Source organism: Apus apus, chromosome 2 (assembly GCF_020740795.1).
Source record: "Apus apus isolate bApuApu2 chromosome 2, bApuApu2.pri.cur, whole genome shotgun sequence".
NCBI classification, from domain to species: Eukaryota; Metazoa; Chordata; class Aves; order Apodiformes; family Apodidae; genus Apus; species Apus apus.
In genome coordinates, this window is record NC_067283.1 from 135,792,499 (window position 1) to 135,804,711 (window position 12,213).

At 49.4% G+C, this 12,213-nt stretch overlaps 1 protein-coding gene across 2 annotated transcripts in view; it reads right to left on the reverse strand.

Annotated features, from left to right (window-relative positions):
- Window positions 1-11,029, reverse strand: part of NCALD (neurocalcin delta) — a 62,375-nt gene extending 51,346 nt beyond the window's left edge. Inside the window, exon 1 of one of the 2 annotated variants that reach the window (XM_051609184.1) lies at window positions 10,896-11,029. The gene's annotated coding sequence lies outside the window, so the exon portion shown is untranslated. Of the gene's footprint in view, window positions 1-10,867 lie in introns of both variants that reach the window. The other variant, XM_051609183.1, reaches the window with a different exon arrangement.
- Window positions 11,030-12,213: the final 1,184 nt, after the last annotated feature.

A 12,213-nucleotide genomic window follows, 5' to 3' on the forward strand; every position in this document is an offset into this window, starting at 1 on the left:
GTAATCATCATCAAATCCACACATGGGGGAAAGAAATTTCTATACAGAGTCAGCTCAGCACTGCACATGATAATGTCCCTCTATACAGATGGCTGTTTCCCTATAGAGTAAAGGTTTTGCTTTATCCTTCCTTCGAGTCATGTTCCCTACTCCCTCCACTCTGGTCCTATTAAAAACCCACTGCTTTGTTTGACAGACTGGAGCTGCCAGCCTTTTTGTCATGCTTCAGTGAGCTGGTTTTCTGCTAGTGGCAGCAGCAAGAGCTTGCAGCCCTGGTCTTCTGAAAAAACTCTTTTCCAGTTTTAAGGTTTATTGTTTTTTTTCCCAAGGATTTCTACCCAGTTATGCATGATGACATTCACCACATCACCTGTGACTATGAAGCAAACATATCTGGGTGCATTACCCAGCATGGGGACCAAGTGGCACAGAAATTCCCTCCTCTGCTATTGAACTTTTGCACTGTTCTGAAGAGTGACCATGTGCCATCTGCCCTATGGGACAGGCCCAGTGGCATGGGTTAAAGTCCCAGACTGGGCCTGGGCACCAAATGGGAGGATACAAATTATCTGGGAGCAAAACTGGGATAGGGACTGCTCTGAACAGTGAGTGGCTTGGATCACTGAGCTGCAGTGCAAGGATGCTACCTATCTATCATAGCACATAACAGAGATCTCAGGCATTACCTGGGTAACTTGACTGTTAAAGCTAAACCAAGAAATGTTAAGGTTTGGGGAAAGAAAGTTCTTACCTACGGGGAAAGAGGTATTGAGAGGGGATAATGAACTAGACACAGGGTCCAAATCCTTTGGGACACGCTCTGCAAGAAGCTTTGGGCTCTCTGATGGGCTTGCTGAGGCACTAAAGGAGTTTCAGGGCACATGCAGACCAAGCAACTAGACTGGCATGCTAAGGAGGGCCAAATGCACCACTGGTGAGCACAAGGGAAAAACACCCAGCAGGAAGGGTCAGGGAATAGTGAGGTAGGCAGCAACAGCCCTGGCTGGGGAGGAGGGCACTGCAGGACAGAGTCTGGCCGGTGCTCTCCAGGGGTACAAGGAGGCAAGACCCGGGGCAGTGCCATTGCAGCCGTGCATCCAGGCTACTGCCTGATTTTGGCAGCCCTCTGCTGACAGTGACACAGAGCCAGAGCCTTGCTCCCATGCTACATACGTGTGGGTGCTGCTCTCCACCACAATGGACACCACTCTCCACATTCGTGCTGGTGACACACCCAAATACCAGCCTCTGCAGGCTTGACCCTTGCACCTCAGATACCAGCTCCAGCAGGCTCTACCTCTGCAAGCACTAAGCAAGACAGTGTCTGGGGTTATTCCTGACCCCAAACCAGACAGCGGGCTGTGGTGCAGCCGGTCCAGCCCCTCAGCAGCTCATATTTAGCAGCAGCATCTGTCCAAGCAGTGGGTGACTCATCTGGGTCTTGCCATCTTCTCGCATGGTGCCTTTTGCTATCACCCTGGAGATTTCCACAGAGCGGTGGGTGCTGCTGCCTGGGGCGGGACAGAGCTGGCGGGTCCTGTGTGCCGAAGCCCCCTCACACAGCAGGGCAGCTCCTCTTCATCCCCCTGCCAGGGCTGCGGGAGGGCTGGCCTTTCTCCAGCAAGGGCAGAGGATGGGATACTCCTTTCCTCCCGCGCAGTGCTTGGGCAGCCAGCCAGCTTCAGCGAAGCTGAGCCGCTGAGACATAGTGACAGCAAGCTGCTGCTGTGAGCATTTAATTTTTAATTCCTCTCAGGATTTCTTTTCCATCGCCTCTCCCCACCCCCCTGCACCCCCAGGGGAAGGCTGCTGGCACCCGTTTCTGGAGCTCACAGTGTTTGGCTGCGTGCCTGACCGTGAGGAATGAGAGAGGGGTGTCCCCAGCCAGCTCTGGTGGGTGCTGCCCAGGAGCCCCTCTGGTGCAGCTGCTTTCCCAGGTCAGCTTTCAAGGATGGGACACTCGAGGCATGCCAAGGGCTGGGACTGCATCCCAGCTCAGAGAGATCTGCCTGCAGCACTGGGGCCAGGCTCCCTTGAGCTAATTTTCCAAACACTTCCCCTCCTTCTCCATCTAAGCAGCATTCGCCAGCAAGTGATGCTTCTGGTCAAGCTGGGCTACAAAGACACTGGATGGCAGAAGCATGCTGGCTGCCAGGGCACCTTCCCACCACGCTGGCCACGAGCATGTCCCCTGTGTTGCTGGAAGCTATTCGGACATACTCAGGCTTCCCCTCTGAAAGAAGAATAAACATTTCTCTGCAAGGGCAGCTGCAAGCCGTACAAACCCAAAGCTTGCCCCTGAGAAGCACCACTGAGGGCTGTCAGGAAGGAATTGCCAGGCCCACCAATGAGGAGGCAAAATGACTTGGAAATACAAGGATTTGCCACCTGCCTGGTAGTTGCTATGAGCACCCAAGGGCAGCTGGGAGCCCCTCGGCACAAACACAGGACATCTTGCTGCTGTCTTGCTCAGCCGCACATTCACTCCTCTCCCTGCTCAGGCAGTTCCTTTGCTTAAAGGAGGTTATTTTGGGAAAGAAACGGATAGTGGGAACAGCACTGGAAAAGCACGGGGAATGCAGCAAACAAAAGAAAAGCTGCTATTTTTGAAAATGCTTCAAACTGGTAACCGTGGCTTGTTTTAACTCTTTCTCTCCCAGCCGTCTCTCCACTGCTCAGCCTGGAGTGCTGCCTGCATCACAGTGGGAGCCAGGCACAGGAAAGGTGTGTTTTCCATAGGATTGGGAGCAACAGTGAGCTAATAACTGACACATAGGGAGCTAACAGTGAAATCCTCTTCAATTTTAAATCTGACACTTTAAACTAAGTGAGGTGGGCGTTTCTGCAAGTCCCAGTGTCTAATAAAAAGAGCAAAAATCAGGCAAGCAATCAGCCTACTAGAGCTTCTGTCACCTTTTGTTGTCTCTGAAGCAATAGTATTTTTCTAATTGGGACATCACAAGGATTTCATGTATATGGTAAGTGATGGGGTCTAACCCTCCGCAGCAGCTCGCTGCCCATGGATCACCTCTGTGAACCTTCCTCTAAAAGGCCACCGCTGTTCCAAGAAAAGAAACTGAATCTGCCAAGACTGCAGATCCAGGCAAACACATACCATAATGAAATTATCTTCACAGATTCACCAAGACTCCCCCCAAGCTGGTGTGAAGCATGTTGTACTGGCATTTCATCTGCTCTAATTTATCCTTGGCACTGGTGTGACCAGGTCTGCAAGGTCTCTTTGCAGCCCTGGTCAGCGCTGGCACAGCTCTCCTGCCTGCAGCATCCTGCGCCAAAGGAAGGCACTGGTGACATGTGGGCCACTGCCACGGGCAGCTCCACATGTCCTCCTAACAAAGGGGACGGGCTGCTTTCACATGTGGGCTAAAACCTAGCAGAAAAGAGGCAAACCAGGAAATAAATATGGTGGAACCACTGCCCCAGTGATGCTGGCAGAAGAACGACTAAGGTCTGAGCTCCCATTTTCGATTCTTAAAGTGACACTGCCCTGCTCAAGAGCTGCTGTGCCTGCTGGCTTGGACACCCAGGGATGCCACATAGCCAGCAGCAGGGACAGGGGCTGCTCTCTCACATGCAATCTCATTTCTGAATTGTCAGAAGAGTTAATTTTTTTCAGGAAAAAGCATCCAAACACTTTCCCCCTGGATTTCCTTTTCCAGGAGAAGTATGAGAAAATAAAAATCTATTTTTTGTTCAGAAACAGTTCCTCTTTCCACTGGCCCTGATCTTCCCAAGTCCCACCACTTTAGTCTTCCACCAAGTTCTGCTTCTCACCTTTTACCTTGGTGTGGGCAAGCGAGACTTCCTCAGCAGGAGTCACTCAGCTCCTTCCTCATGCTCTGACAGTAGAGATAAGGCAAAATACAGATGGTCTGTCTGCAGAAGTGCTCACTACCTTCTCCAAGAAGGTGGCTCTTCAATAACTCTGTGATCTAATAGTCCTCCACAGACCTCAGAACTTAAGTGCTTTAGCACCATGTGCAATCAAACAATGTATGTTTTGCAACTCACACTGGGGATTTTGATTAAGGAAACCCTCTAATGCTGCAAGGAAGAACCGCAGATTCTGATACAGTTCTCGGTTTTTAGCAACACAGTGATTGAAAGTGAAGGGTGAAGTGAAATAATTGAAAGCAAAACGTGCATGCTATGTCAAATCAGCAATAACGTTCAAGCAAGACGAGACTGTGGGTAGCCTGAAAGACATATCCTTGGCCAGCCCTTAATTTGCACTGTTCTTTTTCACATCAGCCTGTGAGATAAGTCTACAAAAATGCAGGCTACCCTTCAGATGACACTGTTTTAGTAGGGTCAGAACGACTTTATATGAAAAAACTCACACAAGATAAACAGCTATGAATAGGACACTTGACAGACATGCCCAGAAGACAACAGACAGTGTTTCTGTTGAGATATAATTGCTCTAATTGGACCTGGGCTTGCTAAAATGGTGAAGTTAAAGAGGACTCTGCAATCATGCTGTCATACTGCGCAAAAGAATAGTGTTGTGATAGGAAGCATATAGCAGTTGTGGAAATAATCAAGGGCTTTGTGTTCACTTCCCCCTGGCATCTTGGATTTGCCATTAGGAACATGCACACATCATGAGCAGAATATTTTCATTAGAGTTAAAGGTTCTCGGGGCTGAATTGCTTCATAGCTGAAGTCTCTTTTGAGTATTATTCAGCTGTTGTTAGACACTTCAAATGAGCTGGATCCATTGTGTCTCTGCAGTCCTGGAGGAGATGCAGAAAGGCCATGTGAGGCATAAACACGGAACCTGCCTGCTTTGGGAGCAAGGGAACTTGGTGAGAAAGGAAGCTGACTTTGATCCTCTTCTGCTGTATCCTGTCTTCACTGAAGTGAAACCCTATGAACTACCTGATCTGCTCATCTAAGAGAACCTTTACACACATAATCTTGAGTCTCTCCAAAACCTGATCTCTTCTATAATATAAGCACAAGCATGACGATTTTAAACACAAAATCCGGTAGCATGTACTGTGCAAGGGTTGATGGTGCAGTGTTTTGTGTCCAGTGTCTAGGAGAGAGAGCAGCCCTTTTAGCCACCGTTACACCAGACAGCAGCAAAAGGACAGAGAATCATCATGTTGCATTCCTGACTCCTCAGGCAGCTCTGTTTCACATGAGGTTCAGCTGGCCCATACTGTGGACAACCTGTGACTCCGGGCAATGCTACCCGAGGTCTCTCCACTGGGGCAAATGCAGTGATGACCAAAGGACAGCCAAGAAGTAGGAAGCCTGCTCCTGGCCTAATCCCACTATCACCTGATCCCTTAGTCCTGCACAGGGCTCTCCTTTCCCCATGTGGCACCCCTTGCCCTGTGGTCCATCCTGCCCCTGCAGCAGGCCAGCCTGGCTCTGGCCTGCTCCCAAGCCCTCGTTCTCTTGACAGTGAAATTCAGCACACTGCTAAGAGGCTTTGTGACAAATGTGGCAGGTATAAACCTGTCTCAAAGCCTTTCAGCCCCACTGTGCACCTGCTGTGCGTAAGATGCCTGAAACACCGTTTCTGCTCCTCTGGTGTTTATAAATAAATGTGCAAAAAATGCTGGTGTAATGCCCAGGAGCTGCTCATGCCCCACCTGCTGCCCAGCACTCACATGGGGCTCTTCAAATGAAGCCACTTCTACAAAAAGAGCTAACCTGGCTTATTAAACCTTCCCTAACAAAAATCCCTTCTCAGGTCATCTGCAGCAACACCTTGCAGCTCCTGCCCTTTGCTCACATTGCAGGACATGTATAACGCAAAATATGAGTGACAGGGCAGATGTCCACCCCTAAGCCCAGGCAAAGTTCCAGGGCTGGCTGAAGGTGGGTGCACAAAGGTGGCCCTTTGCAGGTATGGGAAAAGGGTCTTGTTCCTCAGAGCACACTGGGGGCAACAGTGCCCCTGAATCACCAGCTAGCCCACTTATCCCTGCAGTCTGGGGTTCACAGGTCCGTACTTCTCCCTGCCCTTCCATTTCCTCTGGAGCAGCACTGGCACTCTCTCTCAGCAGGACTGTGAGAGCAATATGGGGACACTGAAGCATCAAACATGTCCTGCACTCAGTTTCTGCCTCCTCCCAACGCCGGCTTTGCTTTGTGCATCATGAGCTCTGCTCCACAGAGGGTTTCTACAGTGCCCCAGCAAGGTGGTAGTTGAAATTGGCCATGAATGATGCTCTCAAAGGAGAGACAAAACTGGACAGGATTTATCTACACAAGCTCAATTAAAAAGAGAAAGGATGTGCTCATTTCCAGCTAATATATCTATGATAAGCCAGATATCATAATAAGAACAATAAAAAACTGTAAGGATTGACATCAGTGAGATTTACACAGCTAAAACTTGGCCCAACATTGTGAGCATGTACAGCAAAAAGTCTTGAATTATAAAAGAAGAGAAAGAGAGCTAAACCAAGACCCATCTCCTGCTCTCTCCCATGAGAGGAGGCACTGCTGGGAATCCTGGGCACTGGGCAAACTAAAACCAGCATTTCAGCCCAAGCTACAAGCTTCTTGGCTTTTCTGTGTCTAAATCAGATCCTTACATTATCTCAATGTCATTTTGTGGCTGAAAGCAATTCAGCAACTATCAGCACAGCCAGACTGAAATTCAGCAAAACCGGATCTGAGCACTTCAGCCCTTAATGATCAGACGTTTCTGTGGAAACGAATCTTACAAAAAAATGAAGTTCAGCAGAAAGTTGACAGCGTGTGGAGACCACAGAAGGGAGAGGAACTTTACAACTCGGTCTTCACATTTTCCACCTATAGGATTTCAGCATTTGCTAAAGTTGTAGTGAGGGCAGCTTCTTTACAGTGCTCCCTCTGGGAAATATCACATTCAGCAATTCCTGAATTACAGTTTCTAATTATATTTTTGTACTGTAATGCTGTCTGAAATGCAAATTTGATGACAGAATAATTTGATCCATGTAAAATAATTACAAAATTGCTGTTTTTCAAACCTCAACTCATACTCCCTGCTATTTAAGAAGATAAATTTAACAGCAGCAAAAGTGCAGCCAAAACACAATGTATTTTTTTTTAACTGCTATCTGACCATAACTGTCTGCATAGATTTTGGCTCACCAGGAAAGATGATTTCTAAAATATGACTACCGAAATATTCCAGAGTTAGGATTTTTGTTACTCTAGCTTGGAACCAACAATCAGATTAACTTTTATGTTGCAGTCAAGAGTACCATTCACATGACATCTGGGTTTAATTGGTAAAGTAACTGTTGATTAAAATGCTAAATCTCTACTGCAGCTCAGTTATCATTTAAACCAGTTGTTGCTAATGTTGATGCAGGACATTAAATTAGCACACTGTAATGATTTTCAGCAGGGTGGAAACCAACTTTTGCAATACATGGTTTAAAAGCCTGAAGCTCCATGCTGGTACATCAGTTCCCACTGTCTGACATTTTCACCCTGTACAGGGGGATTTTATTTGTCCCCTGAAATATTCTCTTGAGTAGTGGCTAAGACCTTTAAAAAGATCAGAGAAATCTCACTTTGTTTGAAAAAATGCAAAAGGGAGTCAGTGCTCTGCACTGCAAGTTTTTTCTAGGCTTTATTATGCTTCTAGCCTAAATTTAGATTGTCATCAACTCAACCAGATCAAGGTAGAGCACACTAAAGGCTTGAGTGTGTTATAATTGCTAGGCTAGAGGCAACAGCAGCTCATGTCTGGATTTTAGTTTTCGTAGCTGCATCTAGTTGTGTGAGAAGTGACTACAGGAGATGTCAGTTCTGGATGTAGCCAAGGTCTCATCCTTGCTGGGTGGTATGAGGGTCAACCTGGCCTCCCCAAAAGACAGTGGAGTGTCACCAAGCCTGTGTGCATCTCATTTTATTCTCTTCATGTCAGATGATTTCAAGTCCAAGTAAGCTGGCAGTGTAATGGTTGTGGCATTGGACAGAAGATGAGGGATGGCCTGCAGCCACCTTCTCCCCTTCTCGGCAATAGGAATGAACCTACAGGCTGTTTGTTCTTTTCTCATGGTTGGTGAACCAATGGCAGGACAGAGATGGCGGGATGCTTAACATTACATTGTCTGTCCATTTTGCACACTCATAAGGTAAATACAAGTGTTTGTTGAAAGGGTTTGGTACAAATTTAATCAGCAAAAACGAGAGCATGAAATCACCAAGCAGAGGCACACAGCCCTGGAGTGACACACACCATCCTCTGCCCTTCTCCTAAGAAGGGACCTGTGCCTTCTCCTCTCATTGCAGACTCTTGGCCTGCCTGTGAGCTGCCTGTCTGACCAAGGACCAGCCAGCCCCACGTCCAGGGATGAAAAGGCCCTGTGCCAATGGGATGCCCAAAGCACCCCAAGACTCAACAAGAGGTAACAGAGCTAGTGACTCTGCCAAGCAGGACACATCACTGTGCAAAGCTCAGCAGCACTCACTGGCTTCCCCAGTAACACTGCCTCTCAGACCTTCTGCCACAACATGGCTGGGACCCTTCTGGTAAAACGTGAAGCACTTTATCATCCTTGGCTCTCAGGACAAGTTTGCACCTTTTGAAGACTCGCTCAGTATTGCTAAAGCAAGATATAGAATCACAGAATGATTCAAGTTGGAAAAGACCCCTGGGATCACCGAGTCCAACCATCATCCCTACTCTAGAAAGTTCTCCCCTAATCCATACCCACCAACACCACATCTAAACAACCCATGTCCATTCCATGGAGATGAAGAACCTATTTTTCAAATATTTCTAATGAATAGCTCTTGAGCAAAAGCTGCATCAATTATTTTTCACCTTGCAGGTGTTTTCAAGGCATCAAATGCTGCAGGATACTGTATTCAAACCCATACGAACGAGGTGAAGCACCAGCCCTCACTGAGCATCATTGCCACACCGACAACTCCAGCCAAGCCTGGCAGGCAACCACAGCTGTATGCAGCTCCAAATTCTCCAGACGTGAAAGCAAATGACTTTTCCGTAATAGCAGGTGCCACTCAGCTCGAATCTGTCCCCGTAGCCCATGCCCCAGTCCCTCACTGGACTTGCCCCACCAGTGTAAGCTGGTGAACAAGCAGACCTCAGAGGGTGGTGGGTCACATCGGTCACCTCCCCCTGCCCTCCCACCCCACTGCCCACGCTCCGGGGGGCCTCACATGCAGGAGCCAGGGCATGGACCACTGGCAGCAAAACCACAGCTCCCAGCACCAGCTGGGGAGCAGCTGTGCCCAGCTCAGCCCGGCCAGCTGGGCACAGGGCGAGAGCATCTCGCCAGCCAAGCAGCCAGGCTCTGCTGCACCTCTGTTAAACTCTCCTGTGGGGACCCAGTCCAGACTCCTCGTGCACTGACACACCAGCACCAGGTGAAGCATTTAATGAAGAAAATTTAAAGTATTTCACGCTGCCAAACACTGGTATTTTAGGCACCGGAGTTAAATTGGAAAGAACAGATGAGGTAACGCCAAGTGAAATGGTTTAGAGGTTTCAAATGCATTTTATCCTTCTTGCTCTGATAAGAATGCCAAATGCAGTGAAATCCAGAGCATTAAGCCTCAACTTTCCTTACAGGAGTGCTTTCAGTTTTAATCTTTGCCTTGGCTCCCTTTCTGACACAATTACTTCTGCTGCATTTAGCAACATCAGAATAATTTGTATATATATATTTTTTTATCTTTTATTGCTCTGTGGCTTAAATTGTTTTGTAGCTCTGTGATTGTTTCAGAGTGGCAGCTGCTTTAGGAAATCATTACCATTATCAATAAACCCTTTGAACTTTGGAAGGAAAGGAACAGGAGTATATAATTGGAGAAGATAAGAACAATCTAGCATACTTTTCCAGGAAACAGCACACATGATGCTTCAGCTGTAATCTATTCTTCAAAAGAATCCATACGTTCCCACACCAACAAACTCAGGCTGTGGCACTAAACTTCAGCAGCCCTGGGATCTCCTTCTCCGTAACAGCCACCTCGGAGTAAGTGAAATACAGAAACAGACCCTAACATCCTCTTCATTTTACAAAAAGACCCAAACAGCATTTCATTCTTCAATTCCCGTGGTGCTGTTCATGCCTCAGTTCCTTCTTTACCTGTTATCAACGCTCTCAAACTCACAAGGCAAAAAAAAAAATAAAAAAAAAAAAATCAAAAAACAAGCTGTGCGTGTGAGTAAAAGGGTAAAAAGCCTGTGTCACAGCAACGTTGCTCTCTTGGCACGTTCCAGATAATTTTTCAGGAAGCTCTTGCTCCTTTCCTCTTTCCACACCACCCGGCCAGGAGCGCCGGGCGCCCCAGGAGGGTCAGGAAGCCCCGGGAGCGTCCGGGCTGCGGGGGCTCCGCGCGGACAAAGATGCCTTAAAGACTCGAACTTTGGGAGCCGGATCTCAGGCTGCTCCGGCTGCATCGGCTGCTGGCTCCCCCTGCACTGCTGGGTACAACCCCGCCTGAATTGGGCGGCATCGAAAAACTACAAGTTCCAACAGAGGTATAAAACTGTAGAGATGCCCAAACCAACACAGTAGCTAAACATAATTTCTATTCACTCCCGAATGCACTAACCTCGGGATTACTCGTGCTGATTTATATTCCTAAAGTGTCAAACGAGAACAATATCATTTTATTCCCCTTTCACGGATCATTAATCTAATTTAACCGCGCTTTGCAGTCTGCACACAGAATTAGTAACTGGAAGCTGCTTTGCATTTATCTGATAGCGCTGGCTCTGTTCATCAAGGCAAACTTCCAGCCAAAACAAACAAGTCAAAAAAAATTAAAAATTAATCAGTCACGATAAGCTGCTAGCTTTTTGTTTTTCTCTTTTCTTTTTTTTTTTAAGGAAAAAAAAAAAATAAGATACCTGAGGAGAACACAAAGCAAACGGTTACCTCACGCCGCAGAAACGCAAGTGTTTAACAGTCCATGCTCCGGCAGCCCCTGGAAGCGGCGGCGGGGACGCTCCCGCATCCACCGGGCGCTCCCGGGCTCTGCCTGCGCGGCCCGACCCGCAGGCTCGGCCTCCGGTGACGTCAGGGCGGCCGTCACATGGCCCGGCGCGAGCCCGGGGAGCGCTGGTTGCCCCGGCAACCGCACCCTGCGCCGAGGGGCTGCGGGGGGGGGGGGGGGGGGGGTGTCGCTCGTCCCGCCCGCCCCGCACCCCGCGGGGCTGGTCCCGTCGCCCGCACTCTTAGCCCTGTCCCTGCTCAGAAAACGCACCTCCCTCTTCCTCTTCCTCCTGCATCCCCAGCCTCCGGCAGGAAAAAAAAAAAAATGAAGCCCTGGCACGCCTGGTTTGCCCGAGCAAAGGGGCAAAAGCGCTGCCCGCCGTCTGTGCCAGGGCACCTCGGCTTGGCGCAGCTGGGCGCTGCACCCACGAGCTAAGATTAGGGTCTTTGGAAATAACAAACAGCTGAGGTTTTATTCATAGCTACCGAGATACGTGTTTGGGCGCCAGCATCTCTGCCCGGAGTTGGGGTGGGGCAGCGGCGGTCCCTGCTGAAGCGATGGGGGGGAAGCCGCGATGGGGGGGAAGCCGTGCAGGGCTGCGGGGCACCCAGAGGTGCTTGCGGGACGCCCCCAGAGGTACCTGCCTGTCCCCCCAGAGATACCTGCCGGCCACCCCAGAGGAACCTGCCGGCCACCCCCAGAGGTACCTGCGGGACACCCCAGAGGTACCTGCGGGACACCCCCAGAGGTACCTGCGGGACACCCCCAGAGGTACCTGCGGGACACCCCCAGAGGAACCTGCCGGCCACCCCCAGAGGTACCTGCGGGGCACCCCAGAGGAACCTGAGGGGCACCCCCAGAGGTATCTGCCGGCCACCCCAGAGGTACCTGCCCTCCTCCGCCTCACAGCCCTGAGCCTCGGCACCTGCCCCTCCCGCTCGCCTGCCCGCGGTGCTGCTGCTGCTGCTGCTCTCAGCAAAACGTCCCGGGAAGGGATGAAGTCGTGCCTTCCCCCTCCTGCCTCTGACTCACCTCTGCAGCCCTATCCTGCAGGCAGAGACGCAACGCTGGTGTCTCAGATTTCCATGTTACTATAGCTAAAATCCACTCCCTCCCAAAAATTTCCTTATTATTATTTTTTTTTTCTCTCTGCACTTCACCTCACCAGAGCCCCACAGTGTATGCACACACCAGGATGCAGGAGAGGCCAGGAGGAGGGAAAGACTTTCACCTGCAAGAAGCGGGGAGGAAAGGCAAATC